The sequence below is a fragment of the Electrona antarctica genome, assembly GCF_951216825.1.
Source record: "Electrona antarctica genome assembly, chromosome: 3".
Classification (NCBI taxonomy): domain Eukaryota; kingdom Metazoa; phylum Chordata; class Actinopteri; order Myctophiformes; family Myctophidae; genus Electrona; species Electrona antarctica.
In genome coordinates, this window is record NC_136808.1 from 40,058,828 (window position 1) to 40,083,784 (window position 24,957).

Here is a 24,957-nt window from a genome sequence, read left to right on the forward strand (position 1 = left end):
AGGAGGCGGAAACATCCGCTTTACTCCTGGCTCGGCATGACAGTAGCATTTTGAAAAATTGTGGGAGTCAACGGTCTGGCTCTAGAGACTATATGCTTGCTTCACAACTCCTGGCAAAGAGCCCTGGAGCAAGGCACTTCTCCAACAGCTCCAAGCAGAGCTGGCAAGTGGCTTGAGGGACAGTGGTTTGGTTGTACCAGGCAAGGTAAACATGCATAGCAGGGCAGTGCTACCCCCCCACCCACACCCACCCACCCACAACCCTATGTATTCTGCTAAGCCCTCAATTACAGTTGTGAGGTAGCGCTGGGATGCGTGCAGACAGAGGGAGTGACGCAGGAGCACCTCGCAGGGATCTCATTACCTCAAATCCCCTCTCAGTCAGGACGACTCTATCTGGACTGGAGGATCTGGAGAAAAAAAGATGGAGCCTGGGGATTTGGGCTAATGCCATCCCCAGGTGTACCTGTCTGTTTGGTGGTGGCTGATATATAAATGGCACACGCACATTTGTTTTTGTTTCTTCGGACGTGAAAGTTACTATTGTACTAATGCGTGATTTATACTATACTCACACACACACACACACACACACACACACACACACACACCACATGTAGATCAGCTATTTCGGTGCACAGAAATCACCGTTAATACGCCAGCTGTATAAGTCAGAGTGAGTTACTGTCGGTAGGCTGCCAATAAGTGTGTGGATTGTGGAACTGACTTTTCAGTGACTCTTCTGTAACTTTACTGTGACTCTGAAACATTTATGAGATTCCCTTTATTCCAATGTGCCAACACCCCTCTCATCTGGTACCTAGATTAAATTCAAAGTACAACAAGACTCACGCCTTGGTTGACATCAATGGGGTCTTAATACTACAACTACCACCACGATTACAGTACTATTGCTACTATGAATTCCTTAATTTCCACCTCGGGCAGCACTTTTTAAAAGGTAGGGTAACCGCCGGTAAGTGATATTTTTGGTAATAAATAAATAATAATAGGTTAAAGAACTGTCTATATCCTGGTAGTTAGTTTTTGTTTCCAGTAATAGGGGTCTCCCTGCCTCTCCAGCTCTTTAATAAACAGACAATATAATGTGCCGTGTGGGTTGCCAAATTTAGCCAATCTGGAGACAGTACCCATTTATCAGCTTAAATTTGAGTGTTCAGTACCCATTTATCAGCTTAAATTTGAGTGTTCCAGTTCCAGTTCCAATTCCAGTTCCAGTTCCAATCTGGAGACAGTAGCCATTTATCAGCTTAAATGTGAGTGTTCAGTACCCATTTATCAGCTTAAATTTGAGTGTTCCAGTTCCAATTTTGTCTGTTCATTTCTTTGTCATCGCTTCAATTTTTCATTTATTCATCCTTTATCCTGTGTTGAGTTCTCCCTACTGATCTCAGTATCGGAAAAATTGGTATCAAATACCTGAAAATGCATTTTCTGTTTTACTACAGAGCTGAAGATGGTTAGACCCCAGTTACTGAGCAAACACTCGACAGCATTATTATTTATTTAACAAAATAATTTAATTTACCCCTACCTTTAACTCATTTTGGGCGGGAACCCCTTTTGGTGTTAGCATTATGTTATGCTTTAGCTATTGAAAGATAGCAGACCTTCAAGCTCGTAGCGCGCCACTCGGTGGCGCGCTATGAGCTTGTAGATCTGCTATTTTTCAGATTTTTGAAATATCGAAGAACGACTGACATAGAAAAATAGCCTTTTCAGAAAACTGTCAGGATGTAGAAGACATTTTTAGAATCTGATCTCAGGTCAAAATGGGTTAACTCTACTTCATACACAGTATCTGTCTGTACTCTGTATACATTTAGCTCTAAACGAACATCATAAACCTCTCCTGACCCCTGACAATGCAGCCCTTGTCTGTGGCAGACACATGTGTGCGTGCGTGCATGGCTATACGGTTACACCATCCTTTTAAAAAAAGCTGCCTCCTTGTTTTTTGCCACGCTGGGCTGAGGAATGTGGCCCAAACGTGGCTGTGTGTCCAACCACCACAAGGCCAGGAATGTCCGGAGGGAACTGAAGCAACCACGGCAGCAGCAGCACTCCTTCCTGGACCATTCCATCGGCAGAGTGGGAACTGGTAAGAGCACTTGGCTAGAGAGACAAATATATTGTCTCTGTCGGGTGGAAACCTCATGTGTCCAAAACTGTTACTTTGCATGATTCAAATTCAAGTATCAATAGTAGCAGATCTACAAGCTCAACTCGTGTTGCTCACGTTTCGAGGCTGTGGATCTGCTACTTTTGATGCTTGTGTGTGAATAATCCCTTCTTCTGGGGGTCCCTGGAACAGCAAAAAAAATGTCATTTTTGTGGGTCCTTGATGGATTTTTAGATGGCTTAATTCAGGTACGGTTGACAACAACACTAGTGTCTGCAGTCTGCTGGGAGTCATCCGCATGGTTGAGACCAGACAACACTTCCTCTATGGTGACTCACAGGCTCTCTGTGCGCGCGCGCGCACGCACACACGCACACACACACACACACACCTCTCTTAGCTCATGTGCTTCGAGTATCAGCCTACGCAAACTGACATTTTTATTTTATGAGACACTAATGCTTTCAAAGCTCCAACTCACCGTACTCCCCAAAACATCTCCTGGCTGCCACAGTGAAAGCATACAAAACACTGGAGCACCCCAGGGATGTGTGCTAAGCCCTCTCCTCTACTCCCTGTACACGTATGACTGCACAGCCACACATGATTCCAACACCACCATAAAGTATGCAGACGACACGACAGTGATAGGTCGAATCGTCAACAAATGATGAGTCTTATTGTAGAGACGAGATCAACTCTGGTACCGGGAGAACAACCTCGCCCTCAACATCGACAAGGAGCTGATTGTGGACTTCAGGAGGCGGTGGAGAAATCACACGCCCATCCTCATCGATGGCGCTGCAGTGGAAAGGGTCTGCGAGTTCCTCGGAGTACACATCAAGGAGGAGCTCAAATGGGAGACGCACACCACGCACGTGAGGAAAAAGGCTCAACGACAGACTGTAGTGGCTCCGCCGCCTGAAGAGGTTCGGAGTAGGACACCGCATCCTCAGGCGAGGGCGTTCTATCAGGTCAAGGCCTCTACATAGTCCGTTTTGTTCCTTGCGTGGGGGAGTCAAACGGACACAAAAAACACATTAGACATGCAGAGTCCTTGCGTTTCTTGTGTCGTTTACGTCGGTCTGTTATAATTTTTAATGTGCAAGCATCTACTCGCCTACTAGATGGCAGCTGTGACACCCCCTGGCACCTGCAGTTGGTGTATTTTATTACATGGATGCGATGCGTCAAATATGTTTAGATTGTATAAACTGTACTGACGTGCCACTTTATTTTTTGTTATGAGTTGAGATGTAGTTATAACTGTATATAATGAGTTTTACACTATATCATCAAGCGAAGTAGGCTATATACCACTGCCGATCTACAAGCGACAAAGTTTTGCGTCTTTTGCTAGTGCTGTAATCAATTAATCATTGCGTTCACACGGGCAGATTACAGTCTACCATTCATTGTCAAAGGAAGCCACTAGTGGATGATCATCAGCAACGGAAAACACGGTTTGTTGGTCGCGTCTGTAAACGGTCAAATTGTCACCAAATGGAAGCATAGGATTAGGAGACACACACACTCTCTCTCCGCTCTAATTCCGCTGAGTTCTCGTCTGAAAAGCAGGGCTGGACTGGGTCAAAGGGCTAACATTTGGCCCAAAAACATATTAAAGCAATGGGGGCGGCCCATTCTTTGGGTGGCCCATTGCCCTCTGGACATAACGTCAGTCCAGGCCTGATAATCACTGACGAGTTTGCAAAGCAGTGCTTTGAACGCTGATGTCATGTTGTCCTGTTTAACTTCCAATGTGATATATCCATGCCGATCGTGTTTACGTTTACAACTCAATGTGCCGGCGGAAGTGTTGTCCTCTTTCAAGAGTGGTCGAGCAGAGGAGGAAAAGCCTTCTTGCTCTCTGCTGCCTCCAGGTGGGCAGGGTGTCCTCGACGCAAGCAATTTGGTTGCGTTGGCTTGGGATCAGATCTCAACCCGACGGAGCGAGAGAGATCACATAACCGACGCAAGGAATTTCTCTCACCCTCCGTTGGTTATGTATTCTTGCGTTGATTACGTTCAACTCTGTCAAGCACTTTTGAGTGTCCAATCTTGAGATTGGGAGGTGAGAGTTCGATTCCCCGGCCAGACTATAAAAGACTATTCCCCGGCCAGACTATAAAAGACTATTCCCCCGGCCAGACTATAAAAATAGGGCCCAGTGCCTCCCTGCTTGGCACTCAGTATCAAAGACTGGGGGTAAGTCCCTGCGACACACTTGTGTCATGTCCAGGCAGGGCATGTACTTGTACATCGTGTGGCATACTAAGAAATGTGGCACCGATTGGTCCAGCTGCTTGAGCACACACAGGCTGTCTTATAGAGGGTATACACGTGAAAATCATCATCATAACCGGAAGTTATGTGAGATATACGACTACCACCGAGTGGAAAAAAACTACTTTCTGGCCTTGATATACCATACATCCAAAGAGAAAAGTCTTATGATTGCATTAAACAACATTTAAACGATGTTAAACTCACTTTGCCACTCGATTTGGCACTCACTTTATGCATGTGCATCCCTAGCCTGGCTAATAAGCAAGACTCATATTACACTGTCGTGGGCAGGCAATTCTTTTTTGCCAAAGGCTGATTCGCGGCTAGTGCATCCCCTCTCTAAAGTTAATATAGCCTCCTAAAGTTAATATGCTGACCTGCGAGACAGAATGCTGTGTCAGCACAAGAACCACTATGGAATTTCCCTCCTTCACAAGACCTGAACCACATTGTTGAAAACCTCCAAACCTGTCACCAGCTACCTGGTGTTAGATTACACCCCCCCCCCTCCACACACACACACACACACAGTAGTACACACATATATACAGTACTCATATAGGGACTCACTCACTTTCACTGTAGCCACTAAGCAGGCTTTGTTTCAAACAACATGTGGCTTATAATGGTTATGTCATGGAATAATTCTGGTGTGTTTGTTTTGGTGTGTTTTTTTGTGTGCGTGTGCATGCATTCTCATCCCTGTGGTGTCAGTGATGAAGAGTGATAACATACAGGTCTGCCCTTTCAGGGATATGTTTTGTATGTCGATGATGGTCAAAGGCTGTAACTTTGCCCTGGGTTTACATAACAAAACAATGTACTATGAATTTGTTTTTCATTTCCTTCCATACCAGCCGCCACTGGAGTAGTGTGGTGGTGTTTATCTACAGAAACACACGGCTCTCGTTGTATTTTGGTGTTTTCACCATTTGGTTGCCCCAAAACATCACCTTCTACCAAAACAAACCCCAATATACAGCAATATGTTTCTTCAGATAAACACCACCTCTCTGCTACAGTAGAGGAAAATGATGGGTAAAAAAAAAAGAAAATGCTTCTAGTCCCAGGACAGAATGCAGTGCCTAAGAGCACAAAGTGAAACACGAGCAAACTCATTTCCACAATAAACTACATTAGCCACAAAAAGCCTGGCTTCCGTATGTTGGGCTCATGGCTCATATCTATGTACAAGTTCGCATCACGCCGTGTTGTGAGTTGGTAGGTTGGCTATTTTCAACATTTGTCTTGTGACTAAGTATACTTAGTCACAAGTCTCTGTTCGGGTTGGAAACCTCATATGTGCAAACTGTTACCTTTCAGGATTCAAATTAAAAAATAGCAAGAAGCTCAAAAATCGAGCTTGTGGATCTGCTACTTTTGAGTGACACTGTAGTATGAATTCATGAAAAACTATAGTTAAAATATGGAGAATGAATTCATGAAAAAAAACTAGTTAAAATATGGAGAGAAGAGGTTTATGCCAGACCTGATACACTGTATGGCTTAAATTATTAAATCTCTCTCTCTCTCTCTCTCTCTCCCCCTCCCTCCCTCCCCAAGGCCGTCAGTAACCTGTGTGATATATAGTCAGTCATATCGCACGTCGTCTCATTTCCATGGCAACCGCGAGTAATTTCCCTGACAGCGCTGTAAAGAAGACGGCTTCATAATGGGGAAGCAAGAAGCCATCGCAAGGCTGCCGTTATTCTCTCCTGGTGATGGAGGGTGTTGCGAAATCCTTATCTTGCTCAAGTTGCCTCGAAATCCTTATCTTGCTCAAGTTGCCTGCGACGTAGATAATGAGATGAGACTCCATAAAATGTTAAGTGATTTATTGACTCAACACTGAGACTTTATTATAGTCCTATTATTGGCTAAATTTCTTTTTTTTATGTAACCGCTAGTGAATAGTGATGGAAGAAGTACTCAGATGTTCTACGTAAGTAAAAGCATCAATACTGCAATGTAGATATACTCTTTTTTTTGGCTATTCTGCATTTATTGATAGTATCAAGTGAAGATGGACAGGAAATAGGAAGTGAGAGAAGGGGAGAGACATGCAGCAAAGGTCGTCATGAAGCTATTATGTGGCATGCGCCTGGACCACTTGGCCAGCGAGCACCCCGATATACAAAAGTACAAATGTATCGGCATCAAAATATACTTAAAGTACCAAATCACATTATGCAGAATGTCCCATTTCACAGGTTTCCAATGTAAAAAATGTATTAAAACCTTTAAAAAAATAGCAGATCTACAATATCACAACTTGAGCTTGTAAGTAACTAACTAAAACTAGCATTTTCAAATAATTGCAGTGGTGTAAAAGTACAATCGTTTCCTTTGAGATGTAGTGGAGTAGAAGTAAAAGCATTGCAAATCCGATCCGCTGGCCTTGCGGACGGTTCTGGCATAAGTAGCCTGACAGCTCGCAGAGAGTTTGAGTCCCGTTCCCAATGGTCTTTTCTACATGTCTCTCTCCCCCCGTTTCCTGTCCTCTACTACAAACTATATTAATCCATTTTGACCTGAGATCAGATTCTAAAAATGTCTTCTACATCCTGACAGTTTTCTGAAAAAGCTATGTTTCTATGTCAGTCGTTCTTCGATTTTTCAAAAATAGCAGCCCTACATGCTCGTAGCGCGCCACTCGGTGGCGCGCTATGAGCTTGTAGATCTGCTATTTTTCAATAGCTAAAGCATAACATAATGCTAACACCAAAAGGGGTTCCCGCCCAAAATGGGTTAAAAAAATTGAAATACTTCAGTAAAGTAAAAGCATCTAAAATTGTACGTAAGTAGAGTACTTGAGTAAACATACTTAGTTACTTTACAGTACGCCACCAAGTGTAACTGCAACAACTGCAACAACTGTCAACAGGATGCTGAGCAAGACATGAGCCTGAGCCTTGCCCAGCGACCTGATGTACTGCTCAGCAGCCTGATCAATGGCAAGCCGTTAGGCTGACCTTAGACCTTCTTTTTCTGCTCTTCCTGAACCTACTGTGGATTATACCAGGGACTAGTTGACTTTGACTTTAGCTCTTCTTGAGCCACCCGTAGACTATACGCACCTTGAATAATGTTACACTGTGAAAAAGGTTGCACCGTGAATAATGTCCTTCACCTTGAATAATGTATTTTATAATGCACAGTACACAGCTGCTGCTATGCTCACGCACCATATATATATATATATATATATATATATATATATGACATGACACTGGTAGTCACAGGGACTTGCCCTCAATCCAACCCCTGATGCTGAGTGCCAAGCAGGGGGGCATTGGCTCCCATTTTTATAGCAATCTTTTTCCCTACTTTCACCTATGGTCATGAAGTGTGGGTCATGACCGAAAGAATAAGGTCACGCATACAAGCGGCCAAAATGAGTTTTCTCAGATGGGTGGCTGGCATCTCCCTTAGAGATAGGGTGGGAAGTTCAGTTACACGAGAGAGACTCAGAGTAGACCCGCTGCATCAGTCGAAAGAATAGAATAGCTTCCCTTGCCTACACTACAGTACAAGGTGCTCCATTCATCTTAAAAACAAAAAAGGAGATGCAAGCTCAGATCACTGCAGGATACATACGGGTGCCTTTCCAAAACCAATAGCACTGGTCAGGGAGGGAGCTTACAAAGGATGCTCTGTTTGTGCGTGCGTGCATGTTCAAGTGTGTGTGTGTGTGTGCGCCTTACAAAGTGGCTGTCAATGCTGCAGGTTCCAGATCGTCACGCCCACACAATAGGGACTTTAAGCAACGACCGTTTCAGGACGGCGACGCTATGCGGAAGTACGGCGGCTATGACGCCGTCGCCGTAGCTGTCAAAATCGTTAAGCAAACAGCCGTCGGCGACAGCGACATTGGTTCCCATGGTGACGCGTCTATGCAGCATGTGTCAAACATAAACACTTTTTTTTTAAACACCCCGTCGCGCGCCAGCTAACTTGCCGATATTGCTTAATTCTTACATGCGCTGGACATGATCAGCAGTGGAAAGAGGAAGGTGTTGGAGCAATCTGTGTTATTCTAAAACCGTTTTAATAAACATGGTTAATATGACATATGGTATTAGTGTTATTTCTTCATTCAGAGCATGCCAACACATTACACAGCATAAGAGAGGTGATGGAGCAATCGGTGTAAATGAATGACAGCTATAATTTCAATAAACATGGTTATGACATGGCGTTGTAGACACTACGTGTAAGTGTAGGTTCTCCCGTAGTAGAAAGGGCTGCGACGGAGAGCAGGTTTATGTATCGAGCACTGAAACATTTCCGGTCGCCGTAGCCGACTGCCGTATCCGTCGTTGCTTAAAGTCGCTACTGCTAGGCCAAGGACTGCACAATGCTACCACCACTCAAACACCACTCTCATTTTTAAACTTTGTGTTTTTTAAGTAACGGCTTACTTGATCATACTACAGCATCGCACGATACTGTAAGTAGCAGATCTACAAGCGCGAAACGCGGCGCAAAATGCAACGTATATTTATTTGAATCGTGAAAAGTAACAGCTTTGGACGACAGTGCCGACATATTAAAATAATGGTTTAAAGTAAACCTCAGTAATGAGTAGTTTAGTTTGAAGAACGTGGCATGGGTCAGTTCTAGTTAAAGACACACACACACACACACACACACACACACACACACACACACACACACACACACACACACACACACACACACACACACACACACACACACACACACACACACACACACACACACACACACACACACACACACACACACACACACACACACACACACACACACACACACACACGACAAAGAGTGAATCCACCCAAAGATGTCTTCCTCCCTGTTGTAGCTCCTCCACTTCCTCTAGAGCTCTTCTCCCGTCCGTATCAATTATGAAAACCTCCCACATCCACCCACCCACCTCTATTGGACACTGCGGTACTGTACTTACAATACTGTAATGTAGCCATTTTTCTTTCTTTTGAAATTCCATCTGTGTTGCTGCAGGGTGGAAACCTTGTATGTTCAATGGATCCAATGTACAGTAGTAATATTTAGTCACATTTAGTTCGGCTCAATATTTACAAAACCCTTTCATTTCAACTGGGAAAGCTTCTGTGTCATTTTAGACGTTTGCTATTCAAAAATAGCAGATATACAAGCTCACAACATTCTTGAAAAATCTTGAAAGTGTGAGAGAATTACCGATTAGCGATTAAGCCGGCATTTGAAGTATCGACCTCAGGTCAAACAAAATAATCCATAATCGAAAAAATAGCTGATCTCCGAGCTTGTAGATCGGCTTATTCTTGCTACTTTTGTGCGAAACTGTAGCATGATTTAATTTATGACAAAAAATTAAAATATGGAGTTACGAGGGTTCTGTGTTGCACATCCCTCCAGTCAAACAGCCTCCCCTCTCCATCTGGTCCACAATGACTTGTAATCAAGCGGCTCGTCTTCTCAAACAGAGACTGCCAATCACGGCTAATCAGTCATTAACCAGCCCAGTGCAACAATGAGAGGTCTGTGCTGAAGCTGCCTGCAAACACAAATCTGCAGCGAAAAAAATAAAAGAAACTCCCAGTGAGCGGCATGCAAACACATAATAACACATCTGTTGAAAGCATAGAGGCAGATACATGTGCGCACGCACGCGCACACGCACACGCACACACACACACACACACACACACAGCATCATTCACTAAGAACAGGCTTGTCGCACTTGTTGCAGTGCATTATGAGGAAATTGCCTGTTGTGCATTCACCACTTAAATCCTATATACTTAGGTGACCGCGGGGTCCCCCAGGGGTCTATACTTAGTACCCTATATTATTCCCTCTACACCAAATCTCTTCGCCGAAAATCCAAAAGCTCACAGCGCGCAGCAATTGCGACACACGCTTGTAGATCAGTTTCTTTTCGCCAAATCACTCACCTAATTACGACATGGCCACAATAGTGATGCTAGGGTTCATGTAGCCAACCAAACAATATATATAATAACCAACCCCTTAAAATTAACCACAGCAGCACGGGCAGGTCCACATGCACTCACCAAACAACAGGACTCGTGGAAGGCTCAAGGGCCACTTGTCGCTGAGCAGGGCTTCCGAAAACGGTCCTTTGTCCTCTTCTTCTAGATCGGGACAATTCTACCGTCCCCCCTTTTGGCAGCGATGCTTGGCAGCCTCCTCCTCCTTCAGCGGTACTTCTCTGGATGGGTTGCAACTCTCGATAGCCGTTGCATAATGCCCTTGGAAATACAACAAGCACAAAAGAAGATTATTATTAAAATTGAAATGGAAGGAACGGAGGAGAGGGGTGGGCTGCACATCATGCCCACACAGTACACACTCAAAACAAGCCTGTTGGGTAGAAGGCATGCACAGGGCTCCAGGATAAACACACGCTGAATGTTTTACAGGAGGATATCCCGAGTGGGAAATAAACAATGTGAAAATGTGCACTGAGAAATGGAACAGTTTGTTTCAGTGCATTTGTTTATTAGGTTTGTGCATTTTTTTAATTAGAATCCTGAAAAGTAACAGTTTGGAACAAATGACGTTTCCTTTCCACCCGACAGACAATATCAACGCCGTGATACAGTAGTTCCGTGGTCGGTAGGTGCTCCTGTGTCTACTGTATTGTACATACTGTAAGTAATGCATATAGATACAGTGGGTGGCATACCTTATGGATAGTATTAGTGTTGTTCGCCATTTGATTGCCACCTTATCCTGCAGTGTCCATTCTAGTCTAAATCATATTTAATTGGAAAATGCTTTGATTGCTTTTGGTGCAAAGGGATGTAGCCATTGAGCTGTGTGTGTGTGCGTGCGTGCGTGCGTGCGTGCGTGCGTGCGTGCGTGCGTGCGTGCGTGCATAGTATATTGTTTCTGTCGTGGTGGATGTCCAAAACTGTTACTTTTCAGGATTCAAATAAAAAAATAGCAAAAGTAATTTCGTGTCGTGTTTCAAGCTTGTGGATCAGCTACTTTTGTGTGATGCTGTAGTATGACCAAGAAGGGCGTATTTTTATTATTATTATTATTTATTTTTGTAGAATATGGAGACAAGAGGTTTCTGCCCAACAGCGACAATGTATGCTGGTACAGTATACTGTATGCATAGGAATGTAGCCTCTATACTGTATGTTTGTACTGGCACTGCCAATATGAACGTGAACATGTGGGCTTGCATTTATATATACAGTACAGGTACAATAGAGAGTATGCACATGTGTCACAATTCACCATTTGTCAACCTTCTGGTCCCTGACCAGCAGGCTCTTTCTGCCTTGTTCCACCTTGTTTATGTTGAATTAGCTAAAACATCATTTTTGGAAAATTAAAAACAAACATGATATGCCAAGTCACCATGCTGCACCTGTGATGCTCCTTTTTAAAATAAGGATTGAATGCACAATGTATCAATACGAAGCAACTGAAAAACAGGTTAAACTAGAAAAAGTGCCCTTCTGGGCACAGGTCTCCACCAGGAGGATAGGACTGTGTGTGATGTTTGGCAAAATGTTTAGGAGTAATATAAACATGTTTTTTTGTTTGTTTGTTTTTTGCAACAATTTTGTTGAGGAAATGCAGAGCCAGATCACTCATAGCATTTCTGAGGATAGAATTCTTGATGAGCAGGACATGTGCAGCATTTTGAACAAAACAGGCCACTCCTGAAAACTAGGCAATGTTAGCCAATGAGTGTAGAATCTGAGAAATCCAACAGACTCGTCTTGATCACATGACTACATAGATTGTGTGTACCGATTTGCGTGAGATTTGGATGAAATCTGTGCGACTAACATAACCAATGTGTTTAGCAGAAATCGGCCTCATGGTGGCGCTATAACCGGCAGATGTGGAGGGATGCAGGGAAAATGTTTTTCCATGGCCTCTAGGGAGTGCACAACACATACATAAGCTGTATACAGATTTATGCAGTTATAGCTAAAAACAGGAATTGGCCTGTTATAGCGCCACCATGAGGCTGATTTGGAAAATAATGAGTGGCATGTCGTCCTCGGCCTAGTGGAAATGTGCGTGTATAATTTCACGGAAATTGCACACTGTTTTTGTGATTTGTGGCACTTTGTTCGAAATGAACATTTTGTTCATGTGAGCTTTGGAAGCCAATATTAGCCAATCAGGATGGAAGATGGGAAATGGTGCAAATCCGTGTTGATCACATGACTATGAAGATAGTGTATACCGAATTGTGTGATGTATGGATAAAATGTGTACGGGTAATCTACAGAAATGTTTTTCGCCTAAATCGGCCTCATGGTGGCGCTATAACAGGCCGTTGAGGAATATTTGTGGCAGAGGTTCATCGTTGGCATCCATGGAGTGTGTGTGCACATTTTGGCATGGATCGGGCCAACGATACCGGAGATTAGTTGATAACGGACGGACAGAAGGACGGAAGGAAGGAAGGAAGGAAGGACACACACACACACACACGGACGGAGTGCAAAACATACTCTCTCCCCATGCCTTCGGCCTGGTGGAGACAATAAAAGGTGAAGAGCCTTCTCCACTAATGGGCAATTGTGGCCATGCTGAAAACTAGTGTTGAAATCCTTTCCTTATCGATTCCCTCTTACTGGTCTAATTCCTTAACTCTATCTCTACTGCTAGCTGTTAGCATAAACCCCAGTTCCCAGTGCCAGCATACGCGTTCCGTTCACTTCAAAAGACGGAGTTTGGCCAGTATTTACTCTTGTCAATAAGAGTGCTCTCAAGACTATAGCTGGATCCCTCATTCAATGCCAGTTTGATTATGCTTGCACCTCTTCTCCAACATCTTAATCAATGTCAGTCAAATAAATGAATAAATAAAAATACGACTACTCGGACTTCAGCCCATGACCCACCTAATTCCATTCCCAACACACTTGGCTAGTTTGGGATGGCTCAGGGTAGAAGACAGAGTTAAGCAAATATCAATAGGAGCACCAAAGAATGACGTCAATATAGCTAGAGGGCGCTATTCCACGAATCCCTGCAAAAAGGTGTCTAAAACCAAAAATGATGAAGAGCAAAATGGGTGAAATCATCCGAGGCACTGCAGGTGGGGCATCAAGGCCACTGTAGCCTCTCAGGGCCAAGAGTTTGACGTTGTGCCCATGCAATTCTGATTAGCCGGGGAGCCAGTCTCCCAAACTTTGAGAGGACCTGTGATGTCATGAGTCTCATGCCGTACTTTTTATTTGTGTTTTATCTATTAATTTGGTCATTAAGGTCCATAGAATGAGAGGTCTGCTCTGCCGGAAACATTGCGGAAAAAGGTTATGGCCATTTTTGTATACCACACCATAGACAACCAATATACAGTAAGGCAAACATTTCCAAATTTCCTCATGCTTTAAGTAGCATGTGACATGTCAAACTAGGGGGGTTTCATGATTCTGAATCCATTCCAAGCATTAGTTTTGCACGAAAAACACTCGACTATAGCCGTCATCACAAATCTGTGATGAGGTCAGCACATTTGAGCACATTTGGGCAAGTGGCTATGGCCGAATTTAGGCCAAGGAGTGTTTTTCGTGCAAAACTAATGCTTGGAATGGATTCAGAATCATGAAACCCCCCTAGTTTGACATGTCACATGCTACTTAAAGCGTGATGAAATTTGGACATTTTTCCCTTATATTGGTTGTCTATGGTGTGGTATACAAAAATGTCCATAACTTTTTTTTGCGATGTTTCCGGCAGATCAGACCTCTCATTCTGTGGACCTTAATGACCAAGTGAATAGATAAAACACAAATAAAAAGTATGTCATGACATCACAGGTTAATCTCTATTCCTTGAGCTTTTGGGCCTGTGGCTCCCCGGCTAGATGTGACACGGATGACCACGGCCTTCATCATGGCCTCCTTGAAATTCCTGCCCTGTCACAACACTACATGAATTATGAAATGGCAGGAACATTGTATCTACATTTCATTTTTTACATTTCATTTTTTTAGGTCTAATTGGGGAGAAAGTATTTAAGAATTCAGAATACGATACATTCCTTTTAAGCGTTTTAAGCATGTTTTTATTATGGTGAGTCATGAGAATATTGTTAATCGTGATTACAGTATTTGGGTCACCATAATGGTAGTCTCTCGAGACAGACTGTTGACTCTGTCAACTTAGCAAATTCAAAGGAAAAGAGGGCGCTGTTTCTCCTTTATTTGCAGATGGGTTCTCAGAAGACAGAAGAGTTAAAACTAACTTGTGGTTCAGACATGGTTCAGACATTCCAAAGATAAGATCGGACTTGCTTTATGTAACAGAACCTGTGTTGTATTGCTAAATGTTATACTGACCTGCTTGTCTTGCCAAGTTGATATCGGGTAACGGGTATATCTTATGTGCAGTGCACCAGAAAATTCAGACATTAGAAAGAATGTACAGGAGCATTACAAAAACATCTAGGTCTGCATGCACTTGAGGTGGGTCTGATTTATAGTCAAAGGCTGTTATTACATTTGGGCTAAAGGGACATTACACATTCCCACCCGTTACACTAGGCGGGATCATGAGGCCAGTGCCAGTCAAATGTGCAAAATACCAAAGTAGAAGAAGAGATCCTGGGCAACCAGGAAGTGCAGCCCCAAACCACACTACAGTTTGGCTCACTCTAGGCTGTGGGGGATATGCAATGGAGTTGTTTTGGTCCGTGCGATGTTAGATCATGGAATTATAACCTCCCAAACACCAGATTTTGTCTCATTTTTAGCAGAAAAAGGAGTAATAAGCGCACGCGTGCACGTCAGATCCGTATGTACATGTAGGCTGTCTAACATGTGAGTAAAAGCAAGAAAAAATATATATAATATATACTGGATTAAATTAAATTAAAGAAAGACGAGTTCCCTCGAGTTGCCTCTTGGCAAAGGCAGGTTCTGGAGAGAACGAGGAACGTTCTTGGCATACTTGTTAAACACGCGTTGGTGTATTCTACTTGACGATTAATTGTCATACAAATAATTACGATTATGCAATAATTGTGACAGGCCTATCCTTCAGACGACCCTTTCTCAGTAGGGTCCGTCCCCCTCAAGCCCACCATCTGTCTGTCTGTCGAGGGACGACTTCCTATGTCCAAACACAACACAATGCACAGGGAAATCCTGGGAGTGACAGCCTACACACACCACGACAGGTCATCCCACCCTGCATGCTCACACCACACACACACACACACACACACACACACACACACACACACACACACACTCCAGTAGGTAAGATAAGGACACAACATCCACTATAACTAGACCAAACAAAGCATGCAGGCTATGACCTTTCAACGCATTCACACGGCGGCAGGCCCTTTTCTTCTTACGTCATACTCTACAGGCATGCATCAACACGTGTACAGTACATGGGTGCAAACTCATGCACACCTGCAGCAGACATAAGTACGATGCATAATGCACTGGTTCTCAAACTTTTTCCATGTCAAGGACCTCCAAATTAATGCATTTGGACAGCCATCTGAAAATATTTTGTGCCAGAGAACTCCCCACCACCTCCCCATACAAGATTTGTGTTGTTAAAAAGGTTTTTCACATTTTTTCAAAGATTTGTTGAAAACTAGACAGATGCACGTTTGGCGCAGGGCCTACTCGGGAACTAAAAGATGCAAGTTGTGAATGCATGCACCACTCTTTCATGCAATACCTGTTGAACCCTCTTTTGTGGCCATAATGTAGATCTCTGTCTGTATCTATCTGTCCGTCTGCCTGAGATCTCGATATCTGCATGTCCTTGTCCGTTTTATGAGAATAAGTCTGCACAACAGCAATGCATTGCACGGTGTGTGTGTGTGTGTGTGTGTGTGTGTGTGTGTGTGTGTGTGTGTGTCTGGCTGCTGATCGCCACACCTGGCGCACCATCAGCCACGAGGGCATCGCACACCTCCAGGAGCAGACCACGGAGAGGAGAAAACAGAAGCGCATACAGCGACACCAGCGTGCTGCAGGGGACCTCCCCTCATCTGAGGATTTCATCTGCCCCACATGTGGCAATTCATATGGCGCACGCATTGGCCTGCATAGCCACATGCAATGGCACCGTCGCAACCCCCCTCAATAACCCACGCTTGGAGCAACGTCATCATCGAAATCGATGGACAGCCATAAGCAAGTAAGCAAGTAAGTAAGTGTGTGTGTGCGCATGTGTGCGTGCGCGCGCGTGTGTGTGTGTGTGTGTGTGTGTTACTATCCCCCAGATCCCCACAAGTACTGTATAGTAGAATTTGAGAAATATGAGGACCATTTTCCTCATCCTCCCATGAAGAGAAATGGTAGTTTTATGTTTTATGTGTTTGGTCAGATGTACATTGTAGTGGTTCGTAACAGTCCTACAGTACTAGCCTGGTTAATAAACCAGACCGAATCAGCCGTTGGCAAAAAAAAGTTGCCTACCAGCGGATTACGGTCTGGCGAGGCTCAGTAGCACGCCTCTTTCCTACAACCGAGAACAGGTCGGACCAATCGGGACACGGTATGCAATATGGGCGGGCTTTGGTACAGTGACGTTCAATGCTTGAGACCTTTGACTGACAGTAGCTCTGACCAATTGCGTCAAAGAGAAAATGTGCCCCGGGAAATGAAATCCAAGTGGAGCCAGCCCAGACTGATATACCGCGACAGTGTTGTGTGATATTAGTCTGGTTTATTAGCCAGGCTACTACAGTACAGTCATGAGTCCAACACTACCCAGGCCAAAACCACACCCCAAACCCAACCTCACAGGAAGCCACGGGTTAGTTTTAACCTGCCACGCATGTCGGGAGCCACAGATTAGTTTTAACCTGCCACAGGTTAGTTTTAACCCGCCACGCATGTTGGGAGCCACGGGTGTGTTTTAACCCGGCCACAGGTTAGTTGTAACCGGCCGCACATGTTGGGAGCGATAGTGTTGTCGGACTAATGCCTGTTGGACTAATGCCTGTCGGACTGTTAGCATGTCTAATAAATGTATGCACCCCGTTTTATGGTAAATTTTATTGAAGGATTTAGACTTTCTGTAGGTTTACAATAAGGAATAAATGTAGGTTACATTACAAGTTACTGGTGTCATGCACAGCACCGGAAAATAGCTGATCTACAAGCTGACAATGCACCGTGCTGCGACGCGTTGTGGGCTTGTAGATCAGCCATCTTTCATCTTTAGACTTAGGTTAAAATTGCATGAAATCACTCGTCTTAAAATGCTGATCCCCCTAAAAGTATCGCAGTGTGTGTGTGTGTGTGTGTGTGTGTGCGCGCGTTAGCGTCCAGGCTGACTGGAGGCTTACAGAAGTGTCTGGCTTGCAGCCATGCAGTCAGACTTAATGAGGAGGATTAGTTCTCAGTGTGTGTGTGTGTGTGTGTGTGTGTGTGTGCGTTAGTTCTCAGTGTGTGCGCTCAGAGATTAGCACGCAGCGCTGTCTCCTACTGAAACCTCCTCAGCACAGAGCAACGACTGTAAAACATTATAATTGCGACTGTAGGTGGCATTTATGAAAACCTGCTCTCGTCACACCTCCACATTCTCAACTTCTGGTAACTGAAACAGTGGTGCAATGCCTACATGCACCCCTCCGGGAGCAGCGGTTCCACCAGTCTCCTTGTCCTGGTCATCCTCGTCGTCAGAACACACCCTGGTGTTGACTCGATCAAATAGGATGTCGTCGTCATCATCTCCATCATCGGACTCCTCCCCGTGTCCCCGTGTATAAAATCCAAAATGAATTCTTCCAGAATGCGATCCTCTGCTCCTCGATTCAATCCATGGACCAAACGTGCTGATGCAGTAGCGTGACTAGCCATCTCGACTTGAATAATAATTGTGTTTACAAACACGCAACCATGCTGTACTTATGGGCGTTGCTCAGAGCCTGAAATCTGAGGACAAAGACATTCCAAAGACCAATCGAAACCTTGTATGCAAATCTCGGAACTCCCCCTCTCCACCCCAAAACAGTGGTAAAGTTTGCCGAAAAAACAAGCATACTTTGACTTATAAATGTATACATTTAATTTGACCAAATCAAAAATCTGTTGGAATGAAAACCTTCTTCAACATTCAAACTGTGTTAATATGAAAATCACACAAAAAAAGAAATCAAGTTTATTTAGCGATTTTCTCCCTTTTCATTATAGGCGAGTTGAGGACCATTTTGCCAGACCACGCTTCCATTTATGGTCACGTTTCGTGACATCACGCCTCCATCTCCATATATGGAGCCGACCTGTTCTGACATTCCATATATTGATCCTTTCCCACCCCTCTTCGATGTCTCCCTTTTGACTGATACCCACCCCAAAGCTATTAGTGCAGCCGCGCCCATGCAGCCGGCGAAAACTAGAGTTCTCAACAGGCCCGAAAATTAAGGCCCGGCCCTACCTGGGCCCTCATCAAACCCTGTACACTCAAGACACTGCCCCCGCTGCCACCCTTAGATCTCCATATATGGAGCTGACCTGTTCTGACATTCCTTATGTTGATCTGACCTATTCAAACCCTGTACACTCAAGACACGCTCCATATATGGCCAGTACAGAATTAATTCTATATGTTGATCTGACCCCCAATGCCAAAGCACCAGTCTGCAGTCACCCAGGCGGATGCATGCACACACACAAACCCTTTGAATTTGACTCTGGGGGCCGGTTTTCATTCATGCTAACAACAAACTCTACACACGTAAGATTACATACATGATTTTGGGGGTGCTTGACATGAAAAAGTTTGAGCACCACTGACATAGTCATAGAGCAACATAGGTTCATGAATCGGCCTCAGGTCTTAATGGGTTAAGGAGAAAGTTGGGCCTAGATAGATTGCACTGCAGCTTCACTTACACCCAAAACAGGAAGGAAATGCCATACTTATCAGCAGGCAGATATGCAGTATTTCTACACACTCACCCTCACATTAATGTCATAAGACAGAGAGGAGGTCATCATCAGAAGGGCATCCACAGTTTATGTGCAGATTTTGCAAGAGAAACCATCAGCCAGTCTTCAAAAACAAGCCCAAAAGAAGTGACTAGGCTGCCTAAGTTTTACCACTTTAAGCATTATACATACATTACTGTCGGGAGGAAACCACCTAACTCCACTTTTGAGGTTTTCGATTTTTTTTTTGCATAAATCAGTGCTATTGAACACCATTTACGTCGCTTTGAAAATATTGAACCAATGAAAAGTAGAAAAAAACGCTTCGGACAAAACCTCTTAACTCCATTGGAGCCTCAAACTGTCCAACTACAGTAACTCCACCACCTCTCCCCCTCTCATTGAAGTAATTTACAATATATAGTCATAATACAAGCTTTGATGAGGCAGTATTGCTTTGTTTTCAAAATAAGGTTTTCTTAATTTCCTGAAAAAAGATATTTTTTTCATTTTCTGAAAAATGAATTTTGAAATTAGGTGTTTTTTCTCTCGACAGCAGAGATATAGGCCTACAACACGCTGTGAGCTTGTAGACCTGCTATTTGCAAAAAGATGTTGAAAAAGCACCAGTGAGGGGCGCCTCACTTCTTTAAACAAACATTGTACTTTAAACAAACATTAAAAGTCCATAGACTTGGCTGCTATATGACATAATTTCCTAAAAGCCAGACATTGGAGGAGATAGGGCCCCAAAAAAGAGAAATATTAGGAATATTTTTGAAACATTTCAACTACACAAATCTTGTATGGGGTTCCTGCCCTGGCACAAAATATTTTCAGATGGCGGTCCACGGACAAATATATTAACACTTACTTTTCCGGGGTATTTTTCAGAATAAAGGCGCTAGAGTGCCAAACAGATGGGCAGATTCTACTCTGAAAAGCCCTGCCTTCCATTTCCCCCCAAAACCGAGAGGTGAAATCTTCCATTACTACCTCGCGCTGTCACATCTCATCTCTCTCTAGAAGCATTTATATTCCAAACGAGATGCTTGATTAAGTTAGAAATGAGGACAGAACATTGCCGTTTTTATCAAAACCATGGAGAGCGCCGTAGATTTAGAGAAGAGACAGTTTAGTCGGACCGTAAACGAGGAAGTGAACGGCAGTGTGCATGCGCAAAACATGTCCAGGATCACTGAAGAAGGCATGCCGGCCAAGCAAAAAATACATAAACAATGGATTACAGCGATCATTATATCATTATAAAGTTTTAATGACGAAGAATTCCGTCAGAAGCAGACCACGATTAGATATATGACGGAATATTCCGCCATAAGCAATACATTTTGGGAAACATTTACGAGTGAAAAACAAGCTCAAATTTGCCAAAACAAAGCAGACTTGGCAACACTGCATGTCAACTGTCAACCATGGACTTGTGTTGCACATCCACCTTCACAAGCTGCCAACATTTGTTTTCATTCAAAACAGGTGTATGGCAATGTCTTACTTTAAAATGAAGCTACAGAGATTGTTGATTGTAGTGGTTTGCTTTCACTTTCAGAGTAGCTACCGGATGCACGTGGTTGATGGCAGGGCAATGTGGATGATGTCAATTTGTATGCCATCAAGCTAAGAAAAGTATACTATGCCATACAGGCCTATATATAAAGATATATTGTTGCTGTAAGGCAGAAACCTCTTATCTCCATGTTTTAATTTTTTTTTGTAAATTAATGCCCAAGCGGCCCTTCTTGATCATAGTGTCATACAAAAGCATACAAAATAGTAGACCTACAAGCTTGAAACGCGGCGCAAAGCGACACCGTTTTGAGCTGCTATTTTTTCATTTGAATCCTGAAAAGTAACCTATTTGGACATATGAGGTTTCCACCCGACAGACACGATATGGCTGTCAGTCAATCAATAATGAAATCAACAACCTAAGTCTTGTGAACCTATTTAGTATAAAATCTATTTAGAATGTAGACGCCATGCCATGCCAACAAACATTGGCGATGCTTATGGTTTAAGTGTTTAAAACAAAGTTCACAAACAAGTTCACTGGCACAGAAATAAGTCATGCAGTGAAACTACATGACTTATTTCTGTGCCTTGTGAACACATTTTTTTCCCCCACATCAATTGATAAAAAGCTCCAACTGTGGCCTGATGAGCAATCATCTTCCTTGAATTTAAGACCGTCTAAGAAGATGGACGAACATAAAACAGGGGAAAGGCATGAGATTATGTGTGTGTGTGTGATGGAGAGATAAGAGTCAGTGCAGTGTTTCCCCTAGCCAGAAGCTGATTGTGTGGTGGGGACTCCCAGTGTGCGCACACTTTGCAATTCGTAGTTATGTAAACTAGGCAAATATTCTCCTGCTAATTAGTCATTACTGTGCACAAATGTACTATATAAATCTTTGTGTTTTAGTACAAAAATAGCATTTTGACAACCCTCTCTGAGTCTCTCTCTCTCTCTGTGTGTGTACTGGCCGGTGTTGTATCATTATTCCACTCCCCATCAGAGGGCATGAAGTGTCCGGAGCGTAAAAATAAACAAACAAACAAACAAATCAATAAATAAATCTGATTTATTGTGTGGCGGCCCGCCACACAAACATGCAGATAGGGGAAACACTGCAGTGAGTGTGTGCGCGCACCCACAGTTTGAGAACCACTGCTTTAACACACTTCAGGGAAGTGAAACCAAGCAGCTACAGTGTGATGATGTTCGCCAACATCTCTTGGCGGCTTTTCTCTCTTCCGTAGTGTCATTAGTTGAATAACTGGCTGACTGTCAGGAAACTGACAGTCTCAATGCTACGCTACATCAGCCCACTACTACTAGGAGCCTATACTGTAGGTCACATGACAGGAAATACACACCACCGTTTATTAGCCTTACAAAACAGCAAATGGATCCATACAGGTTCCATCTGCATATTTATGGTGGTCCTTGAAATGAAATAAATATTTAGAGTTGTATAGCAGACGAGAGCATGTGTGTGTGTGTGTGTGTGTGTGTGTGTGTGTGTGTGTGTGTGTGTGTGTGTGTGTGTGTGTGTGTGTGTGTGTGTGTGTGTGTGTGTGTGTGTGTGTGTGTGTGTGTGTGTGTGTGTGTGTGTGTGTGTGTGTGTGTGTGCACATATATTCCAAATGTGATGGAACATTGGAACCAATTCCGGTTCTTCAACTTTGGATCCAGTTACTCAGATCCCATTCCCAACCCTATCACTCACACGCACGCACGCACGCACGCACGCACGCACGCACGCACGCACGCACGCATGCACGCACCCACACTGGACGCACACACTCTAGCAACAACAGAGAGACCCTGTCCGGATGCACCGAAATGTGAAATCGACCGAATCACCACGACAGTCCGGTCATAGGCTCTACTGTACATAACATAACAATAAATACAAATGTTAACTCATCATTTCCCTCTATATACCAGCAGTCATCAGCGACTGGAGCAGTGTGGTGGTGTTTACCTTCAGAAACACACTGGCCTCTCGACTGTTTGTTTTGAATTGATAGAGCTATCTAAACATCCTTGTCTAGTATCTACCTTGTGGCAGGTTGAGAACACTGCTGTATGTGGTTCATCTATGGCATTTCCATCGCTGTTAGAACAATGCTGGTGACGCAAGGTTATAGATTCATGGCCGGTCTCTTCTCGAGACCAGTGGCAAATGTGCCGCGTACCGGCACCGGTCCGCGTACCAGCTGTACTGGTTGGGAACCTCTGAACTATGCAACTCCAGTGTTCATGGGAGCAGCAGTCCTGTGTACAATGTTGCTAACAGAACAGCTTTCATCTAGCCATACGGTGTGTGTTTGTACATTTTTCAAATGTCTGCTCTTTAAGAATGTCAGTAAAAGGGAGATCTGTTGACATTACAAACCACAAAAGCTATTAAGGCCCCGATTCCCTGAAGCAACAATGCATCAGCACAACAGTGCATGCTTTTAGTTTTCCTGGTCGATCAATACAGTGCTCTCTCTGTGTTCCTTCTGGGAGATGTGATATTGATATGAAACCGTTGTTGCTGAGAAGGGGAAATACAGATAAGCCTTCTTTCTTTACTAGCCAACACTTCCAACAACAAAGTGACATATCTCATTCCAAAAAGGTCAGCATTGCTCATAAGAAATTTATCAGAATAGAGAACCTTTCCCCCTGGGGGGTTGGTTATCTCTAGTTTTGGAATTCAACCTCCCCGGTTGTAAGTTGACATCATGGAACAGTGCAACCCTTGTCCCGACCAGGGCCGGACTGTTATCAGGAACCCATTAGCAAGTGAGTGAGACAACTGGCCTGACACTGCAGACAGACAGACTGGAAGCCCACATCAAAGGAATATCGGACAGAAAGAGAAAGATGATACCAGCTGGCCTGACAGCATCAGTCACCACAAGTCTGGAGAAAGTAGGTAGAAGGCAGCAACATGGAATAAATAAAGCAACAAACACATCTCATGACTGAACCAAAAAGTTGCATTTTGATGCTGTAATACTTGGCTGTTGTTTGTATCATTATGCTGTAATGTTAATGTTTTAAATTTGCTTTTATTAAATATCATTCTGAGACCATTCATGTTTATGGAAGATGCTTCTTCTGAACATATATTGTATTGGTAGTTTGACAACTAACCGAAAATAACGGATCTACAAGCTCACGAGTCACAACAATACAATACAATAGTCATACTGCGACGTGCTGTGAACTTGTGGATCTGCTTTTATTTTCGGTGTGCAACAAGCTGTATGGAATTAAAATTACTGAAATCAGTTGTTGCAACTGAGATAACTTTAATCAATGGATAGCAACAGTGAACCAGGTTGAGTAATTATCAGAAGGTCACTGGAAAAAGCAATGGTTTTACAGGTTCACAGTGGGGTACATTTCAGCTGTCCTGCATCATATACTAAAGGTCTCTCTCTCTCTCTCTCTGGAGGTTCCGGTGGGGCACCAATAAAAACAACAGAGAAGAGGTCTTGTGATTTGACCAAATATCTATAATGAGATGAGGGGTATGGGGATATCAACCTCCAGAGTGGGGTCAGTAAGTTGATGTAGCCTCACTAGCCTGGGGCAGTGATTCTTTTCATTTCAAGGACCCCCAGCTGATTCTGCAGTTTAGGCCATGGATCCCACATAATTCCCCATAAGTCTTCAGAGTGTGCAGTCAACTAGTCGGTAGGTAGGCTACCAGTCATTTAGCCCGGGAACCCCTGGAACCATCTCAAGGACCCCTGTGAGTCCCGGGACCCAGCACATGCTGAATCTATCCCCAGAGCAGTGCTTCCCCATAACTCTGAACATTTGAGAACTACCGCCACATGACCAGACTATCATCAAAGTTATATATTAAATATTCTCAAACATATGCACATTTTGGCTATTTAGAAAAAAAGATATTGGGGAGTAAAAAAAACAAAAAAAAGAAGAAAAAAATAAAAATAATTGATGACAGTCATAATTACCAAGTGCCTTATTATATCTGCAGAATTGTGCTATGAAATGTAAGTCTGTGTCTATCTGTATGTGTGGAAACAACAGAATATGCGCATGACCGTTTAGAGATGATGGGTTGTTGCTGGCATTAAAGA

The 24,957-nt window shown here is 43.6% G+C and overlaps 1 long non-coding RNA gene across 1 annotated transcript in view; it reads right to left on the reverse strand.

Annotated features, from left to right (window-relative positions):
- The window catches only part of LOC306919989, a 53,954-nt gene that overhangs the window by 27,373 nt on the left and 1,624 nt on the right, over nucleotides 1-24,957 (reverse strand). Inside the window, exon 2 of the long non-coding RNA XR_013789598.1 lies at nucleotides 10,492-10,689. This is a non-coding gene — a long non-coding RNA (uncharacterized lncRNA). The remainder of the gene's footprint in view (nucleotides 1-10,491; nucleotides 10,690-24,957) is intronic.